At 50.1% G+C, this 18,810-nt stretch overlaps 1 protein-coding gene across 1 annotated transcript in view; it reads left to right on the forward strand.

Annotated features, from left to right (window-relative positions):
• Positions 1-18,810, forward strand: part of TRAK1 (trafficking kinesin protein 1) — a 175,818-nt gene that overhangs the window by 47,793 nt on the left and 109,215 nt on the right. The window contains exon 2 of the mRNA XM_034992723.1: positions 14,118-14,414. The gene's annotated coding sequence lies outside the window, so the exon portion shown is untranslated. The remainder of the gene's footprint in view (positions 1-14,117; positions 14,415-18,810) is intronic.

An 18,810-nucleotide genomic window follows, 5' to 3' on the forward strand; every position in this document is an offset into this window, starting at 1 on the left:
GAAACTACATGTTGACTGCAAGCCAACTGTTTGACTCCTTCCCTAGTAGCAACCCTGTTAATTTCGGAGAGAAAGACTAACAAGACTAACTTGGTGCAACTTGGTGCCGTGTGTGTGTGTGTGTGTGTGTGTGTTTAAGTAGGATCCATGTCTAGCATGGAGTCCCAACACAGGGCTTGAACTCATGACCCTGAGATCAAGAACTGAGCTGAAATCAAGAGTCAGATGCTTAACCTACTGAGTCATCCAAGCTCCCCCAAGTGCTTTTTTCTGGGGGGAAAATATGCTTCTTTAGCCCCTCAGTAGCTGTGGTCTCTGACCTCTCTGCTTTCTGCGATATTCTCCCCCCCCCCCCCCCCCGCGGTATCCTCATACAGAAACTTTTGGCTTCTACTCTCAATACCATGCATTCCTAATTATTTGTGCTACTTCTTGAGTAATCCTGAAGTCTGCTTTGGATTACTTACCAAAAGTGGATGATAAAATTGAGCCATGGTTTCCCACTTGTGTGCAGATGCCTATGTTAATGATTTGTAGAAAATTTCTTCTTTGTTGGCATGATGATTCAAGCCCAGAATCTCATTTTTAATGTGGACCAATCACTTGCCTCTTGGGGGATTATTTCGAACTAATAAAATCAGGAATAGGAGATTTTTTTGTGTGTATGTACCAAAGTATGAATTGTTAGCTGAAGGAACTTTTGTGGGTACAATTTGTCTAGAGAGTTCAGATTTTAAGGGCTTTATTAATTATGGTTAAGCACATTTTATTGAAAAGAACAACCTCCGGAGCTGATTAGCTGTGTCCGAACTGAGAGCTGTTTCTTCTCAGTTGAGCCTATGGTGAAGTCAGAATAGTGACAACTTCTGTTACCATAGCTACGGAATCTGTTTTCAAAAACACAAGGCTATGATTTCACTATAGTTTGGTGCACATTGAGAAGCTGATATGGAAATGGGAATGAAGCTTTATTCAGAAATACAGTTGAAAATAAAAATTTCCTGTCCTCTGATGCTTAGATGAGAATATTTCTTCTCTTTCCAGCTTTCAGGTTTTGTGGGTCAATTTGGGAAGCTGACCTTGGTTCTGTCGTTCAGGAAGCCCCTCAAACATTTCCTTCTCACTTCCTAGTATGACGGATGACTCAGTGGAAATCCATTGTACTTGAGAGTCACCACAATTGTGATTAGCCTGTCATGTAGTTGTAATAAGTCAGAAGATTGGGTTGGGGTTATAGTCAGTTAGGCGAGTCATGGAATTCTTTCTGCATTCATGGAGCTTTTACTATGTCCCAGGCACTGAGGCACTATATTCCATCACACAGCAATGAACAAAAGAGGCAGAAGTGAGTCTTTATTTTAGTCAGCTTCTGTCCATATGATATGAAGCATAGAATATAAGCCATGTGTATTTGAACTTTATATATAGCTTGGTTGTAGGAAAATGCTTGTTGAAACAGGGTTCCCATTTTCTAAGCAAGTTAACTCCCGTCAGGGGAGCTGCTCTAAGCATTTACTCTGTGTGCTTAGAGTGCATTTGCCTTTAACATATTATCTCATTTAATCCTTAAGACAGCCGTGCACGCTTAAGTACTGTTACTACAGCCCGTTTTTTTTTTTTTTTTAAGATTTTATTTATTTATTTGAGAGAGAGAATGAGATAGAGAGAGCATGAGAGGGGGGAGGGTCAGAGGGAGAAGCAGGCTCCCTGCCGAGCAGGGAGCCTGATGTGGGACTTGATCCCGGGACTCCAGGATCATGACCTGAGCCGAAGGCAGTTGCTCAACCAACTGAGCCACCCAGGCGCCCTACGTCCCGTTTTATAGAGGAGAGCACTGAGGCCCGTAGAGGCTAACTAACTTTAACTTGCCCCACCCCCAATGACTAATGGTGACTGTTTCAAAGGGGTTGAGCTTGTCCTGGAAGTGCTTTAGGAAATGCATTTGTTCCTGTGGTGAGGAAATGTGCTCACACTCAGACTGTTCAAAAGTTGTGGGCATCTAGGAGGGTGCAGTGGTGCTAGAGCTCACCCAGCCATCGAGAGGTGAGGGCTGGACTGTTGTGGGGGAGGACAGCCAGGGACCTAATAAGGAACGGGTAGCAGAGGACTCTTGGGTGTAGTTTGTGGGTGGGGATAGGGCACGAGGTTGGGATGCCCATGAAGAGGACATATCCTTTTATTATATTTGTATGTGTCTCGTTTTTATTAAAACAGATACCCCATATTCTGCACCTGCCTTTGTGGTCTGCTGTTTTCCCGTTAAATCTGTCCTGAGCATCTTGGCTTGACCACCATACGTTTCTTTGCACTGACATTAGAAATGGTGTTACGGGGGCGCCTGGGTGGCTCAGTCAGTTAAGCATCTGCCTTCAGCTCAGGTCGTGATCCCAGAGTCCTGGGATCGAGCCCCGCATCGGGCTCCCTGCTCAGCGGGAAGCCTGCTTCTCCCTCTGCCTACTTGTGCTCTCTATCTCTCTGTCAAATAAATAAATAAAATCTTTAAAAAAAAAGAAAAGAAAAGAAATGGTGTTACGGTCAGAAGTGTACAGATGTGTTATATGGATGGGCCATGCTTTATTGAATTGAAATCCATATTATTAGACATTTTCATTTTCTGGCTGTTCTCTGTTGGGCAGTGCTGAAAACAGGAAAGTTCTCTGTCCACAGTTATGACTTTTTCCCTAGGAAATACTTGTAGAAGTGGAATTGCTTTTGATGCATGCCCCTGAACATGAAGCAGGCTCATTATCTGCACCCTTGTCAGCAATGTAGGCTCTGCCCAGGGGGAAAAAAAAGCGTGTCTATTTGATAGATAACAAGATAGTATCTCATGTTTTGTTTTTTTTTAATTTTATTTTTTTAAAGATTATTTATTATTCATTTGACACAGAGAGAGAGAGCACAAGCAGGGGGAGCGGCAGGCAGAGGGAGAGGGAGAAGCAGGCTCCCCGCTGAGCAGGGAGCCCGATGTGGGGCTTGATCTCAGGACCCTGGGATCATGACCTGAGCTGAAGGCAGGCACTTAACCGACAGCCACCCAGGCGTCTCTGTCTCATGTTTTAATTGCTATTTATTTGATTTTTGTGTGTGTGTGTGTGTGATTTTCTCCTAAAAACTAATACTGAATTTCTTTTATTAATGATCGATAACTAAGCATTTTCATTGGGGACGTTAACATTTTTCAGTGTAAAATGATCTTCACGATTTCTTTGAATGCATTTGTCTCGAAACTGACATTATATTATACTATTAATTTCTTTATCATGAAGGGGATTGCTCTTTTTATGTCCTAACCGTCCTGAAAAATTTCTGATCTCCATGAGTGGTAAGAGAAGAATACCATGAACAAAGCTGACATTCACCTTCTACATTTATTGGCATTTGCTGTGTACAACACATTTCTATGTGCTATGCAAACAGGCTTGGGTTCAATACCACCCCACTTCCAGGTCCTCGGATTGTGGGCAAGTTGTCTCCAGCCCCCGTTTCTCCATCAGTAACATGAGAGGGCCACGATGCAGGCCCCACAGGCTGCCATCGAGTTTTACGTCGGCACGCCTGAGGGTAACGCACCCAGCCCTAACCAGGCACATGGTCACTGTGCAGTAATCAGGAGCCATTAATACTCTTTTCCTTATTGGAATTGTTAAAAGCCAGATTCCTCCCAGGGAGTGAGTGCCATAAAAGCCAGGACCTAAGGAGGGGTCATGCACAGAGAACTGTTCCCTTCTCTCCTGGTCTCCCACCCCTGTCCCACACTCCCGGGCCTCCTTCCTACTCTGGTTATTGTATTAACTTTATCCTGGAGCACGATAGCTTGGCAACAGCTGTTCTTGGCCGGGCAAGGCTTCTTACTAATTCAGGCCTATACGTCGAGAGGGCAGGTGAGGCCTCATGTGCTTGCCTTTCCCCAAGGATCTCCGCTCGCTTCCCTTCCCCATTTTTTGCTCCCCCGAGACCCCGTGCCCCTTCAAAGTGATGACACATGCATTTGGGCTGCAGGGCTTCCTAATGAGGACATCTGGCTCTTCTCAGGGACTGTTTCCTCTTCAAAGCAGCAGTCCTCCAGCCTGGAATCGCAGAGATTGCCAGCAAGCCATCCCACCCTGATTCTGGATGAGATTACCACCCTTGCCACCCTCCCCGGCTTTGGCCAGCCTCCAGAACTCCTCCTGGGCATCCTGGGAATGTGAAGGGATCTCTGCTGCAATTTTGGATTTTCTGATTGGGGTTCGAGGTGGGGCAGGGCACATACGGCCGCCTCGGTCCTGCCTGCCACCTGTCGGGCTGGCCTCGCACCCCAGGGCTGGCAGGATAAAGTGTCCAAAGTCTGCTCTTTGTCCTGAATCGGTCTGGGAGCGCAGAGCAACCCTGTGGCGCTGGGGAAGCTCCTCTGCAGAGCAACATGCTTAGAGTTACCATTCCTCCCCGGGCCTGGGAGCATCGTCTCTGAGGGACCCACAGCTACATTTTGAATGTCTTCTCCAGCGTTTCGGGGTGGGGGGGGTCTCAGGTGCCACATCTCTGTGCAGGGCCCTGGCAGCTGGTCTCTCGGAACTCGCTTTGTTCTGGAAGGCGCAGACAGGGTCCTTTGCGGACGGAAGGGGAGAGAGGCAGGCTGTAGGCGAGCCTCTCCTGCTCAGCCTCCCAGGCTGGTCCCGTTTTGTAGGAGAGGGAGCTATTTCTGGCGTGGTATAAATCTGCTGCCGCCAGCTAGGGAGAGCTGGGACTGTTACGTAAGGCTGTCCGCACACGGCCTTTGATTCTCTTGCCTACCTTCTTCTGGGAGACAGGGCTGGGAGGCGGCAAGGCTGGGCATTTCTGTTTTCTCCAGTGTGGCAGGATTATTTTCGGAAACTTGGGGATCTGCTCACATGGGACAGCACTTTTCATTCATGAGACCTGATTGATGAAATGGGCCTGTCTTCATAGCATGGACTTGGGAGGGGGGCAGTGCCATGTGTGGGCAGCTTTGCTTCTGTCCTAGGCAAGGTTTAGAAAAGACAAGGGAGTTATAGGACCAGACACCATAGTTTTTTTTCCACTTGCCTGGAGTTATAAGCATTTTCTTTGACTCTTGATTTTCTTTCAAAACCATTTTGGGGATTCACTTTCTTTGGAACCAGAGAACGGTACAGCCTCGAAAATGGCCTTTATTTCCTGTGTGCGTGCGTGCGTGTGTTTGTGTGTGTGAGCACGAGAGCGTGGGAAAGTTGGTGTCGGGGAGGAAGATACGCATGACAGGCACTGGAGCGCCATCCCTCTTCCATGCCTTCAGCCAGCCTAGTGGAGACTGTGACAGCACCCGGCCTGCAGTCCCTAGCTGTCCCCAGTCCTGGCCTCTCCCTTTCCAGGGCCCCTTTCCATGCTTCTCGGAGGAGTCTGCAAGAGGCCCTGACAGTCGTCCTTGACACCATATGGCATCTCCTTTCCTGTGCCTTGGGGTGCCCAGGTGTGGCCCTGACTTCGTGGCTGTGGTGGCCGACACTGCCTTCTCCAAATACTCTTCCTCATTCTGCAGGTTGTCACGCTTGACCTCTTCCAGGATGCTCCCCTCCCTTTGTTGTGTGGCATACTGGTTGTTGAAGTTTTTGTGTTAATAAGAAATGCTTCCCAGGGGCACCAGAGTGGCTCAGTCGTTAAGCATCTGCCTTTGGCTCAGGTCATGATCCCGGGGTCCTGGGATCGAACCCCGAATCTCGGGCTCCCTGCTCCAAGGGAAGCCTGCTTCTCCCTCTCCCACTCCCCCTGCTTGTGTTCCCTCTCTCGCTCTGTCAAATAAATAAATAAATAAATTAATTAATTAAAAAAAAATCTTTTTTTTTTTTTTTTTTTTTAGATTTTATTTATTTATTTGACAGAGAAAGACACAGCGAGAGAGGGAACACAAACGGGGAGTGGGAGAGGGAGAAGCAGACTCCCCGCCGAGCAGGGAGCCCGATGCGGGACTCGATCCCAGGACTCCAGGATCATGACCTGAGCCGAAGGCAGTCGCTCAACCAACTGAGCCACCCAGGCGCCCTAAAAAAAAATCTTTAAAGAAAAAAGAAATGCTTGCCAGTCCCGCTTCTGTTAGCCGAGATGAAACTTGGAGCCAGGCACTTAACCAGGCTCCACCGCTGCCTCCCTGAATGAGAAGGGCTCCACCAGGCTCCAGCTTGGGTTCGGTTTTACAGGATAGACGGCTTCAGGCGTGTCAAAGCCTGCAGTGAGCCGTATCGTCTTGCGGGGCCAGTGGCTGCTTCTTGGCGGCCTCGTTCAGAATTTCTCCCACGTGACAGACACCATTGCCGCAAAGCGGCAACTTATCCCCTCCTCATCCTCCAGCTGTTCCAACTGTGCATGATATTTTCCACTACTTCACTGCTTGTCCAGTTATTTAAGAAGCTGGCTGGGGCTGGTGGGAGTGGCGGAAAGGTCAAATGAGGTAGGGAGGGAGCGATAAGACGGACAAGTAAGGGAGGACCGGACCTGTGTGGTTGCTGCTCGGCAGCCTGCCTGCCTGTCCAGCATGGCCCTGGAGATCATACCCCACCTTGGCCTGGCTGGGGGGGGACGCATATTTCTTATGTGTACTTGAATGGTTTCAGTGGGGTCTTCACTTTGGCTTCCTTTGCCCCTATTACAGCAAGAGGGTTTGTTTGTTTGTCTTTAAAGATTTCTTTATTTGTTTTAGAGAGAGCGCACGTGAGCGTGGGGGCAGGGACAGAAGGAGAGGGAGAGAGAGTCTAAGCAGACTCCGTGTGAGTGTGGACCCCGACGTGGGACTCAATCTCACGACCCTGAGATCACAACCTGAGCCGAAACCAAGAGTCAGATGCTTAAGCCACTCTGCCAGCCAGGCGCCCCAGGAGGGTTGACTTGAGAGACAGTGGACAGCTGTAGGAGAAGGGTCAGCGGTGAGAGATCACGTGGGATATGATTCTCCACTCGACTGAACGACATAGTTGCACAGGATTACTCACAACTGTAATAGGGCAGCGTCTTTGGGGCCATTCAGGTCTAGGTTCAAACCCTGGGCAAGCTATTTATCTCTCTGAGCCAGTTCCTCTCCTGAAAACAGCAGCTACTGATGCTACTTTTATGGGTTGTGAGCCACGAACGAGGTCATGCATGTAAATTACTAAGTCGAGTGCCGGGCCTGTGGCTCCTTTTACAATTACAGGAGTGCTGAGGCTGTCTGCGTTCTGAAATAGCACACGCAGGTCTCACCACCTAGAAGCGCACAGCAGTTTGCTCAGAGAAGCAGCTCTAGTATGGCTGGCCCGAGAGTGGGGTGAACCTAGTGCTCGTTGTACCTTAGTCAGGCTCCTTTGTGAGCGAGTCAGCCTCCAGGGAATGTCCGGGCCCGGGAGTGGGTGCCCTGAGTCCACAGCCTGCAAGTTACCTTATTCTTGAGAGAAAAACAGTGTGTTGTAGACATAAATATGCCTCCGCAGTATGTGCAGGTGCTAATGCTTAGGCTCCCATCCCAGGCCGGGCAGGCCATCTGCTTCCATTGTGTCTACTTCTCCCAGCCACTTGGTAACCTGTTGGTAGCACCTGCATTTTATAGATGAGCGACATCTTGGAATCCCCAGTGTTGGGCCTCAGTCATCTTCCTGTGGGGCCGAAAGGGTCTGGGCTGACTCTGGTTTGCCTTCTCACCAGGCTGGGGGCGACATGGGGGGCTCCTGAGGTGTACTGTGGCTTCAGATCCAAAGGCCCTTGTGTGAGGCAGAATTCTAAAGTCGTTCTTTCAAGATTGCCATCCCCTGGCTTTAATCAGTCTGGAACTAACTTAGGTTCTGGCTCAAAGGGGCTTGCAGTTGGAATTAAGGTTATTGATCACATGACTTTAAGACAGGGAGACTGCCCTGGATTACGTGAATGTCATCACACGAGCCCTTAAAAGCAGAGAAGGAAGATGGAAGAGGAGGGTATAAAGATGTGGAGGAAGGGGAGGGCGGTAGGTTCCAGGTGTGAGAAGGATTCAACATGCTGTTGCTCTGAGATGTGGTGGGCACAGGCAAGGACCTGGGAAGTGTGACAAGGAACACAGGATGGCTAGGAGCAAAGACTGGCCCCCGGTGGACAGCCCAGCTAGGAAACCGGGATCTCGTTCCTGCAAACACAAGAAACCGATTTCTACCGACAACCTGAATAAGCTTGGATTCAGGTTCTTCCCCAGAGCGCCAGGAAGGATCACAGCCCTGCTAACCTGTTGCCTGGGGCCCAGTGAGGCCCATATCAGATTGCTGACCTATAAAAAACTGTGAGTTGATAAATAGGTATCTGTGGCAGCTTGTCACAGCATCAGTGGGGGACTGATACAATCCTGATGAACAGTTTGTCCCTTTTTGAAGACTTTTGCTGTACTTGGACCTGTTTGTGCAGAATTGCTAAACTATGACATAAGTCACAGTCCCAAATCTATTGGATGCCTTTGCCCAGAAAACGGAAGCCTCGAAAGCTCAGGCACCTGGCTGAGGGAGTCACCCAACACCGGCTTCTCCTTGTCACCTGTTGGGCCACCAATCTGGAGCCCTGTTCTAGTTTTTTCCTCCAACAACCTCTGAGTTCTGATGGAAGCTCCTTTTTTTGGCCTTTGAGAAATAGGTGATTTGTGTTCGCAGAGGGCAGCTGTGTCTGCACAGAATCACTTGGCTTTCCTGCCAGGGTCCCCTGTATGTGGGTGAGGGAGGAGGGTTCATGCGGATAGTACTGGGAAGGGGGGTGTGTGCGGGGGAGGGGCTGATGACACAGAACACTTCCCGTAATATCCTGTGCTTTGGGGGCTCCTCATGTGGCTTAGCTGCAAGGGGCTGTCTGGGTTCATGCTCGCTCAAGGTCCTCCCTGATCCGGAGGAGGCATCTGAGGCCCAGAGGGGCAGCACCACCTCCTCAATGTCACACAGCTCTCTGGGTTTTAGTTCTGGTTTCCAAAACTCACATGCTGGGAGGTGGAGGGGGGACGAACTTGCACACATGCACTTTGTCAGCAACAAACTGGAGCAAGATGAGTGGCCCGTCACATCCCCTGACAACCAGGGGGCAGGATCGAGGACCACAAGTTGAGAGGAAGAGTGAGGCAGGGGAGCTGGGATCAAGGGCCTCAGGCCGGAGGCCAGAGAATTCTCTCAGCTCAAATGCAAAGCCGCCTCCGTGTGTACTTTCTCCTACTTCTTTTCTTGGCACCCCTTTGGCTGAAGAATTGACCAGGTTGCAGAATTTCTCACTCCTCTGCCGAGAAAAATCCCTCCTTGGCGCAGGCTCCGCAAGCAGATTTTCAGGCAGGGAAACAGAGGCGCTTTCATGGGTCAGGACCATGCACTCTCACTTTGCCTAAGCCCTGTTTGTTCCCTCTGGCTGAAAGAGGCCTTTTGCTTGGGGTGCCAGGGTTTGCCGGAGCCAGAGAGCACCCAGGGCTGCGGCTGCTTTGTTCCTGGACCCCGTGAAGCCTCTCAAATTCTCACATGCGGTAGACGGAGGGGAAGGCAAGAGACCGGGTGCCGGGAATTGTCTTCACGTTGGGTTTCTGTCACTTGTCGCAATGAAGACCTGGATTGCTGGCTCTGTGACCTTTGGAAAGTTGCTGAACCTCTCTGAGCATGCCTTGCCTCAACTGTAAAATGGGGCTGGTCACAGGACCCCAGCAAGGACAGGGAGGTGGTGGTGAGTGGTGTAAGTTAGAGCTTCCAAATACGAGCTCTTAATAAAAGTTGATATTGGTGGGGCACCTGGGTGCCTCAGTTGGTTAAGCATCTGTCTTCGGCTCAGGTCATGATCCCAGGGTCCTGGAATCGAGCTCCGTGTTGGGCTCCCTGCTCAGCAGGGAGTCTGCTTTTCCCTCTCCCTCTGCCCCTCCCCCCACTCATGCCCATGTGCTGTCTCTCTCAAAAAAATAAAATCATAAAAAAAAAAGTTGACATGGTTAAGACTTTACAGATATGCACTGCCTTACAGAATACCGGTGTTCAAAATTGTGCACGTTTAGGTATATTCAAGGGTCACTTCTCTTACACAGTAAATAATTTTGGGGGGGGCCAGTTTGAGAATTTGTAAAACTGGAGGGTTTGCTGTGTGCTTAGCACGGTGCTGGCTACTTTACTTTTATCCGTGTCTATAATCTGTTTAACAGTCTGAGAGATGTGGGTATTATTGCCTCAGAGAGAGGAATCTGAGGCTCTGAGACATACAGGAGCTCATCTCTCCCCTTGTCCCCCAAATGATGCTTTGGGGTTGTTGGGGTCCCGTGCTGGGTGGCCTCCTTTACAATGGCTCCTTGCCTCTGGAGTCTGATTGGGTGCCTGGCTCTGTTTATTTCTGATCCTTGAGCTCTTAGAGACCCAGAGTTACAAGCAGAATACTGCATTATGAGTAAAAGCGCTGATAAACCACTGTTCTGGGAAACCTGATTTTTGAAATGTTAGGGTGTCTCTCACAACACTCCTCACCTGGCTACACTTTGGGGAAGGAGAGAGGCATCGTCGCCCCTCCCCCACCATCCCTGAGTTCTCCCCAGGGGACACGGGCTCTGACTTTCTTCAAGCTAGAAACGGGGTGAGGAACTTGCAAGCCAACTTTTGAGGGGTTTATAGGTGAGGCTTCCTGATTCCTGAATTGTTGTGTGTGGGTCATCTTACACGAAATCACATTTGGTGTGTATTGGTCAGTAATGGAAATGATGCGGTGAGGTTCGATTGGCGCCATCCTGGAGAGCCCGCGGGGTATGGTCCTCATCCCCAGAACACCTCAGGCGTGCTTCAGAAGGTTTCCTGTTCATTTCTGTTAGTCCTCAAGGTTAGCATTTGGAATTTGGGAGTTTAGACCCTTTGGTTCGTATATGGATCATAGAACTACTACTTCATAGCTTCAGGAGATCCTCAGCATCATTTGGACCAAATCCCTTGTTGTTCACTCGTTACTGTTTATTCTGTAAATATTTGCTTAGTACCCAACAGGTGCCAGGACCAGCTTTCAAGATGCTCACAATGTGTGGGAGATGGGTGTTCGGGACAAGTGATGATGGAGGCATGGAGGTTGAGTCAAACACAGGGAGGCTTTTCCCAAGGTGACCTCCATTAGGTAAACACCACACAGCTAGGTATCATGTGGAGAAAGGTTTCACGGTGAAATAGGATGGGGAATGCTGGCAAGTGAATATTACGGTTGAATCTGCGGATCTGTGATTATTTTGAGAATGTTAGATGTACCTGGCACGGAGGCCTGTGTCTGAGGTGGATTATCTCCTCTTCCAGAATTTCAGTGTTTGGGTCAGCTGTAATTTGTAACTGTGGTTTTTTTTTTTTAATTTTTAATTTTATTATTTATTTATTTGACACAGGGAGAGAGAGAGAGAGACAGAGAGAGAGAGAGACAGCGAGAGAGGGAACACAAACAGGGGGAGTGGGAGAGGGAGAAGCAGGCTGCCCGCGGAGCAGGGAGCCCGACGTGGGGCTGGATCCCAGGACCCTGAGATCATGACCTGAGCCGAAGGCAGATGCTTAATGACTGGGCCACCCAGGAGCCCCTGTAACTACTTTTGTACTGATAGAAGTTTAGGTTGTTTTCCATTTAACTTGAATGGGCTAGAGATTGGTTTTTTCTTTTCAAGAAGGGCTTCTCAATACAGTGGAATATTATTCAGCCTTTAGAAAGAATGAAATTCTGACACATGCTCCGACATGGATAAACCTTGAGGATATTATGCTAAGTGACATAAGTCAGTTGCAAAAAGACATACTATGGTTCCACTCACATGAGGCGCTTAGAGTAGTGAATTTATAGGATAGAAAGTAGATGGTGGTTGCCAGGTTCTGGCGGGAGAGGGGGCTGGGGGGGTTGTTTAGTGGGTGCAATTTCAGTTCTGTAAGATGAAAAGCATTCTGGAGATTGGTTGCACAACAGTGGGAATGGACTCAGTACTACTGAACTTTACACTTAAAAATGGTTAAGAGGGTACATTTTATGTTATGTGTTTTTTTTTTTAACCACAACAAAACAAAAATATTATGACCAAAGAAAGTCACGTGGTGAGCACTAAAATTCACAAATTGCGGGATATGATGTACCTCAAGTGCAGCATGCATATGAATGCACATGCCTATGTACTTAGTTCTTTTCACCGGGGTTTGAGATGAGAAAATAAATTGGAGTAGTTCTGTTCTGCTTAAGAAAGAGAGGCCTCGGGGCGCCTGGGTGGCTCAGTCGTTAAGCGGCTGCCTTCGGCCCAGGTTGTGATCCCAGAGTCCTGGGATCGAGCCCCGCATCGGGCTCCCTGCTCTGCGGGAAGCCTGCTTCTCCCTCTCCCACTCCCCCTGCTTGTGTTCCCTCTCTCGCTGTGTCTCTCTGTCAAATAAATAAAATCTTAAAAAAAAAAAAAAAGTCTGGCTTTCTGTTTAAAAAATAATAGTAATCATATTTAATCAACAACAATGAAAAACTCTAAGACGGGGGCGTCTGAGTGGTGCAGTAGTTAAGTGTCTGCCTTCAGCTCAGGTCATGATCCCAGGGTCCTGGGATCAAGCCCCGCATCGGGCTCCTCGCTCTGCAGGAAGCCTGCTTCTCTCTCTCTCCCACTCCCCCTGCTTGTGTTCCCTCTCTCGCTGTCTCTCTCTGTCAAATAAATAAATAAAATCTTCAAAAAAAAAAAAAGTGCTTATACTCGAGCTATTTGTTTTTTCTTAAGATTTTATTTGAGAGAGAGAGAGAGCGAGAGAGAGCACAAGCAGGGAGAGGGTCAGAGGGAGAAGCAGACTCCCTGCTGAGCAGGGAGCCCAATGCGGGACTCGATCCAGGGACTCCAGGATCATGACCTGAGCCGAAGGCAGACTCTTAACCGACTGAGCCACCCAGGCGCCCTTGAACTATTCGTTTTATAACAGTATGTTTCTGGAGTGAGTGTATGACTACTGCAAACTGAAGCAAAGGCGCCAAGAGGCAGGACAGTAGCAGTTTAGTACATGTAATCAGGGTTTAGGCCAATTCCCTCACTTTATGGACTTTGAAAGCAGATGTTGCATAATCCACGGTTGAGTCTTCTTTAAGAAATCTGTGTATTTGAGGGCAGCCTCTGCGGCCTGCAGTGTTTTTGGGATTCTGTTTGGGAATTCCAGGCTTTTTCTTATCAGGCGGCTTATCCGCTTGTATATGCGGACATGCTTTAGCACAACGGTTCTCAAAGTGTGACCTGAGAACCCCTGGGGTTCCCTGAGACCAGTTTGAAGGGGTCACCAGGTAGGATTGAATCACTGACTAGATGTTACAATCTGGTTTTATCCCTGGTTACCTTTCACTTTTCACCAGGGATCTACCAACTCCTCAACTCCTTCCCACTTTGTATTTGTGTGTTCACTTTAACGAGGGCTGAATTCATTTATATCTAATTGGAACTCTTGGTGTATTGTGGTAAATAACCTCTTATGGAGGGAAAAGGTCACAGACCTAGGGCTGTGGTTTTCGGTCAGGACTGACTGTGCCGTGTTGGTGTTGGGTAAAATGTCTGTTAGCTTTCCCCTCTTTTTGTTTTCTTATTAAAAAAAAAGAACTATACTGGTTATTAACTATTAACTATACTGATTATTGTTATACTTATTAAAAAAAAAAGAACTATATACTGGAGCAGTAATTCTCAAACTTTGTTGGTCCCAGGATCCCTTAAAAATTAGGATCCCAAAGAGCTTTTGTTCATAGGTGTTATATTGATTCATATGTATTGTATTAGAAATCAAAACAGAAAAGTTTAAGCCACGGTGATACAGAAGTACACATGCCATTAATAAGCCTTCGGGGCAAGGTGTCACCACACATCATGTGGTCTCCGGAAAACTCCCCTGTGCTCTGTGAGAGAGAATGAGAGTGAAAATCTGACCTGGTGAGCCCTTCAGACTGGCCTCAGGGAACCCCAGGGGTTCTCAGGTCGCACTTTGAGAACCATTGTGCTAAAGCATGTCCACAATTTACTGCAGTTTCTTTTATCAAAATCGAAGAATTTGGTGGGAAATACCTTGGCTTGAAGGAAACACTTAGCAGAATTTGTGATCTGAACCCACATCATCTCAGGGCCCTTATTTTGTCCTTTTTTTTCCCCCCAGAGACTCTACTAACTCTGCTCTTCTCTCTGGATTGTCCCGTAGATTCCCTGTAAGGAGCGCCTGCTGGTGTGCCAGACCTACCGGGGGCTGTCTACCCGACTGCCCCAGACTCCGGCAACGGGGCCCCCGATGGCAGTGGGCACCTCCCTGTGAAACCTGCCAAGCTGGACGCCACAGCTCCGCACGACGACACTTTGGCCAACTCTGTGCCCCCTTTGGAGGCGTGCAACCATGCAGTCCTAGCCTGCAGCCCGGGCATCCCTGAGGAGCACTATGTAAGCGAGGCTGTGGAAGATGCTCCCAGCTGCAGAGGGTACCGGGATGCCTGCACCATCACCGGTAAGGGGGCCTTTCCTGCCTGGGACGGAGTGGGGGGCCCAGGGGCGTGGCCACAGGGGTGGGTCTGGGGGAGGTGTGAAGGGCCAGGGAGGAAAAGTCTGAGTGCAGAGAGTCTGAGCTTTGGGATTCCGAGCCCCGCCACGGAGAACCCACGTGAGATGAAGAATCACCGCGAAGGTTAGGGATGGGAATTTTGAACCCTGAGCAGCCTGTAGCGATGCTCAGTGTAGTTTGGTGCCCCCCCCTCTCGCTGAGGCTCAGTGTCTGATTCACACATAAAGATAGGTGGAATGGAGATCACACACGACTGCCTTGTGGGGTGCAAACCTGGAGAACTGCTTGTGGTGCCCGGCACCTACTGCCAAGGCTTGCCTGGGTAGCGCTTCCTACAGATGCCTGCATCAGTCACACCTTCCCCTTGTCCCAGGAGCAGAGTTCATCATGCTGGAGCTCTTGCTTGTTCCTTTCCCCCCGAGGGATCATCGGGACAGCGCATGCAGGGGCTCCAAGCAGATACGGTGTAGTCTGGGGTGCGCAAACAGCAGCGAGGAGCAGTGTTAGAGTTACATCCAGATGCCTTCATATCAAAGTTCGCCCTGGTTCTCATTTTGTCTGCAGTGTTTACTTTTCTCCTCCTGTTTGAAATAATGCCCGATGACAGCTGAAAATGTGCAGATTTGCTTCCAGTAGCTTTCCACTGCTCTGTCTCACAGTTAAGCCTGGGGGACCTCCTGTGTGTTAGGAGTGTCCCGAGTACAGAGGGCCACCGGGATGGCCCAGGATCCCTTGTGCTGGACTCCAGCCCCACGAGTGAGTGGCCCTCCGGCTGCTCGTGAACGGAATCCCACCCCTGCTGGCCTGCCCACTTCTGGAAGGAGATACTTCCTCCAGCTCCTCTCTCTCCACGTCTTCCGTTTCCCCTTGCTCATGGAGCTCTCCTGTGAGCACAGAAACGTGCTGTGATCTCTCCCTCTGTAAAAAGACTCGTTTGCGGCCCCCACAGCCAGTGCCCGTACCCATGTCTCTGTTCCTCTCTGTGTTCACTGCATCTTCTCTTCTGTGCTCACCTGTGTCCAGTGCGAGCAGGCTGCGAGCCCACCATTCCCCCAGCACTGAGGGCCTCGTCCAGTGCAGGGGTCCGTCCTTAGGCTTCATCTTCTTACCTTTTCAGCAGGGGTTGACACTGGCGACCACTCCCGTCTGGAAATCGAGTCCTCCCTTGGATCCCTGATGCTCCTATTCTCCTACCTTGCTGGCTGCTGGTCCTCCCGAGCCTGGGGATGTTGGAGGGCCTGGGGCTCAGTCCTTCTAGCCCCTCACCCTCTCATCAGCACCCGTGCTCCAGGTGATCTCCCCCAGTCACCAGGATTTAAAATCTGCCCCACACTGACCCCTGTCCTGCTCCTGTCCTCAGACTAATCCTCTCCCCTGGAGGCCAGACATGTTGGTTTAACTCCACATACAACATCTTCGCCTGGGGGCGCCTGGGTGGCTCAGTTGGTTGAGCGACTGCCTTCGGCTCAGGTCATGATCCCAGGGTCCTGGGATCGAGCCCCGCATTGGGCTCCCTGCTCGGCCAGAAGCCTGCTTCTCCCTCTCCCACTCCCCCTGCTTGTGTTCCCTCTCACGCTCTCTCTCTCTCTCTCTCTCTGTCAATTAAATAAATAAATAAATCTTAAAAAAAAAAAAATCTTCGCCTGGATGCCTATAGGTATCTTAAACTCAAACAGCCAAAAATGAATCGATTTCCACCTCCGCCTGCTTTTCCTGTGGTCTGCCCTGTCTTTATAAATGGTACTCCTGTCCTTCCAGTTGCCCAGGCCAGATACCTCGGAGGCATCCATGACCTCCGTATCTTTCACACCCCAGTTTGCTGGGAAGTCTGTTGGCTCTGTCTTCAGCGTGTCCAGAATTTGACAGCTTCTCACCAGCTCTACGGCATCTACCCTGTTCCGTGCCACCTTCTTCTTACATCTGGATTATTGCAGTGACCTCCTAATTGGGCCTCCTGCTTCCCTGCTTGTTTCTGTGCAGTCTGTTCTCTGTCTACCCACCAAAGAGGCTTTTTAAACACACAATCAGATGATTTACTTAACTCTTCTGCTCCAGACCTCCAGTGGGCTCCTATCTGACTGTGGCGGGTTGCGGTCTCAGTGACAGGGCTTTCCCACCCCTCTGACTGTCTCATCTGTGCCCACTCCACCCCAGACACACTGGCCTCTTTGCTAATCCTTGGACTCACCAGGAATGTGCTGCCTCAGGGCCTTTGTTCTTGCTGCTGCCCAGCACCTGGATCACTTTACTGCCCCGATGTCCTCCTGATTCCCTCTTCACTTTCTCCAAAGGGCATTTCATTAGAGGCCTTTTCGTGACTGCCCTTCTCCCTTTCCTGGGACTTAGTCATGAGCTACTATGTGTTCATATTTTAGGGCAAGGGCTTTGTGCAGCCCTGAATCCCAGGGACTAAAATAGCACCTCGCTAAGGCTAGTGCTTGGCAAGTGGGGTCTATTATCCCCATTTTACAGGTAAAGAGACTAAATCATGAGAGGTTCAGCATCCTGCCTAAGATCCCTGAGCTCTGAGGGGTGAGATTTGCGTGCAGGTTGTGACCCCAGAACAGGAGTTCTCGGCGCCCCCAGGAATACAGTCCAGTGGGTGGACAGATGAGCAAGTGAAAATGGACAGTGCACTGTGCTTAGCACAGTGATAAGCACGGGCACATGGGAGCACGCTGAGGGGGGTGCCTGCCCAAGCCTGGGAGGGGGAAGGTTGGGGGAGGACCCATAGGGCTTCCTGGAGGAGGCAGTGTCCCAACTGCGTCCTCATTTGTCCAAGCATGTGAACTAACCCCCAGGCTTCCAGTGGCATCTGTGCCAGCGAAATCCAGGAAACATTCAGTCTGTTGAAATAGTTTCACTTTCTCTGAACGTGACATTCGAGGACAAAGAAATGGTAGAATGCAGTGCTGGAACTTCAAACGCCACAGGGCATGGTGCCTGGGGGCCCTTTGCTGGGACGTCAGTGGCAAGCCCCGAGGACAGCTGAGCAGCAGAGCTCAGTGCTGTCCCGTTTGGTGGTGGCTCAGTAAACAGGAGTGCACAGACCCTGTTACATGTTCAAGGTGCTGGGCAGCCTGATGATGCCTGCTTCCCTGCTTGTTTCTGTGTAGTCTGTTCTCTGTCTACCCACCAAAGAGGCTTTTTATTTTTATTTTTTTAAAGATTTATTTATTTATTTATTTATTTGAGAGAGAGAGAGAATGAGAGACAGAGAGCATGAGAGGGAGGAGGGTCAGAGGGAGAAGCAGACTCCCTGCCGAGCAGGGAGCCCGATGCGGGACTCGATCCCAGGACTCCAGGATCATGACCTGAGCCGAAGGCAGCGGCGTAACCAACTGAGCCACTCAGGCGCCCGAAAGAGGCTTTTTAAACACACAGTCAGATCAGGAGAACCTGCTCAGGTTCAAGTCTTACTAGATGGTCATTGAGAGGGGGACACAGAGTGAAAAATATTCTCGGAGAGACCTGGAGTGTCCCCAAGAATGCCTCTGTGCCTCCAGGGGCTTTGCCAAGTGCAGTCCCTGGAGCCCACTTGGCATCAGGCCTCTGATAAATACCCTCCGCCCCCGGTTCCCAGCGAGCAGTGAGGTGAACAGCAGACTTTTTGTTCCTCTTTTGTTTTTAGGCAGAGCCCAATGTCCAGCACAAAGCCCTGCTCCCCTCCTCCCACCCCCAACTTAAGGATATCACATTTTGGGGTGCGTCATTTTCTCTTTGGGGCGGTTTGACAAGATGAGCCGATAGGGTGCCCAGGCTGCCTGGAGTTACGTAACCCATTGTGCCTCCAGAGCAGCTCGCAATCTTAGGATTTGCCCCAACAAGCAGACCGAGAAAGCTGCTGAGGAAGGCACAGGAGGGTAGCTGTGCCGAGGTCCTGCCCGTGCTGGGGTTCTCATGGAGAATCCCCTTTCTCACTGAACTAACTGCCTTTGGAGTTGATTTCTGTACATGGCATTGGTACTTCAGTTCGGGCAGCCCGTCGGGGCCCAGCCTCTGCCAGGACTTGGCCAAGGCAGGCTCATTCGGACAGACTCCTGTGGTAAGTTGTCTGCTGTTTGTTTTCTCTGCAGTGTGGCCGGAAAGGAGAGGAGACCACAGGAGAAGTACTGTCTCTCCTGCCCTGTTCTGCTTGGTGGTTCGTCCTTGGGCACATGGTGGGGAAATTGCAGTATCGCATCATCGAAGGGCAGAGCCCAGGGCCCTTAGAAGCTGCTGCTGCCTCGTCCCCTCATCCCCGAGGCTCAGGGGAAGCAGTGACACGCGGCTGAGAGGGGCACCTCTGAGTTGAGACCAGGCCTCCTGGGCTCCCACCACCTTCCCCCTTGTGGTTCTTTGC

Source organism: Mirounga leonina, unplaced genomic scaffold (assembly GCF_011800145.1).
Source record: "Mirounga leonina isolate KUSES-001 unplaced genomic scaffold, KU_Mleo_1.0 Mir_115, whole genome shotgun sequence".
NCBI lineage: Eukaryota > Metazoa > Chordata > Mammalia > Carnivora > Phocidae > Mirounga > Mirounga leonina.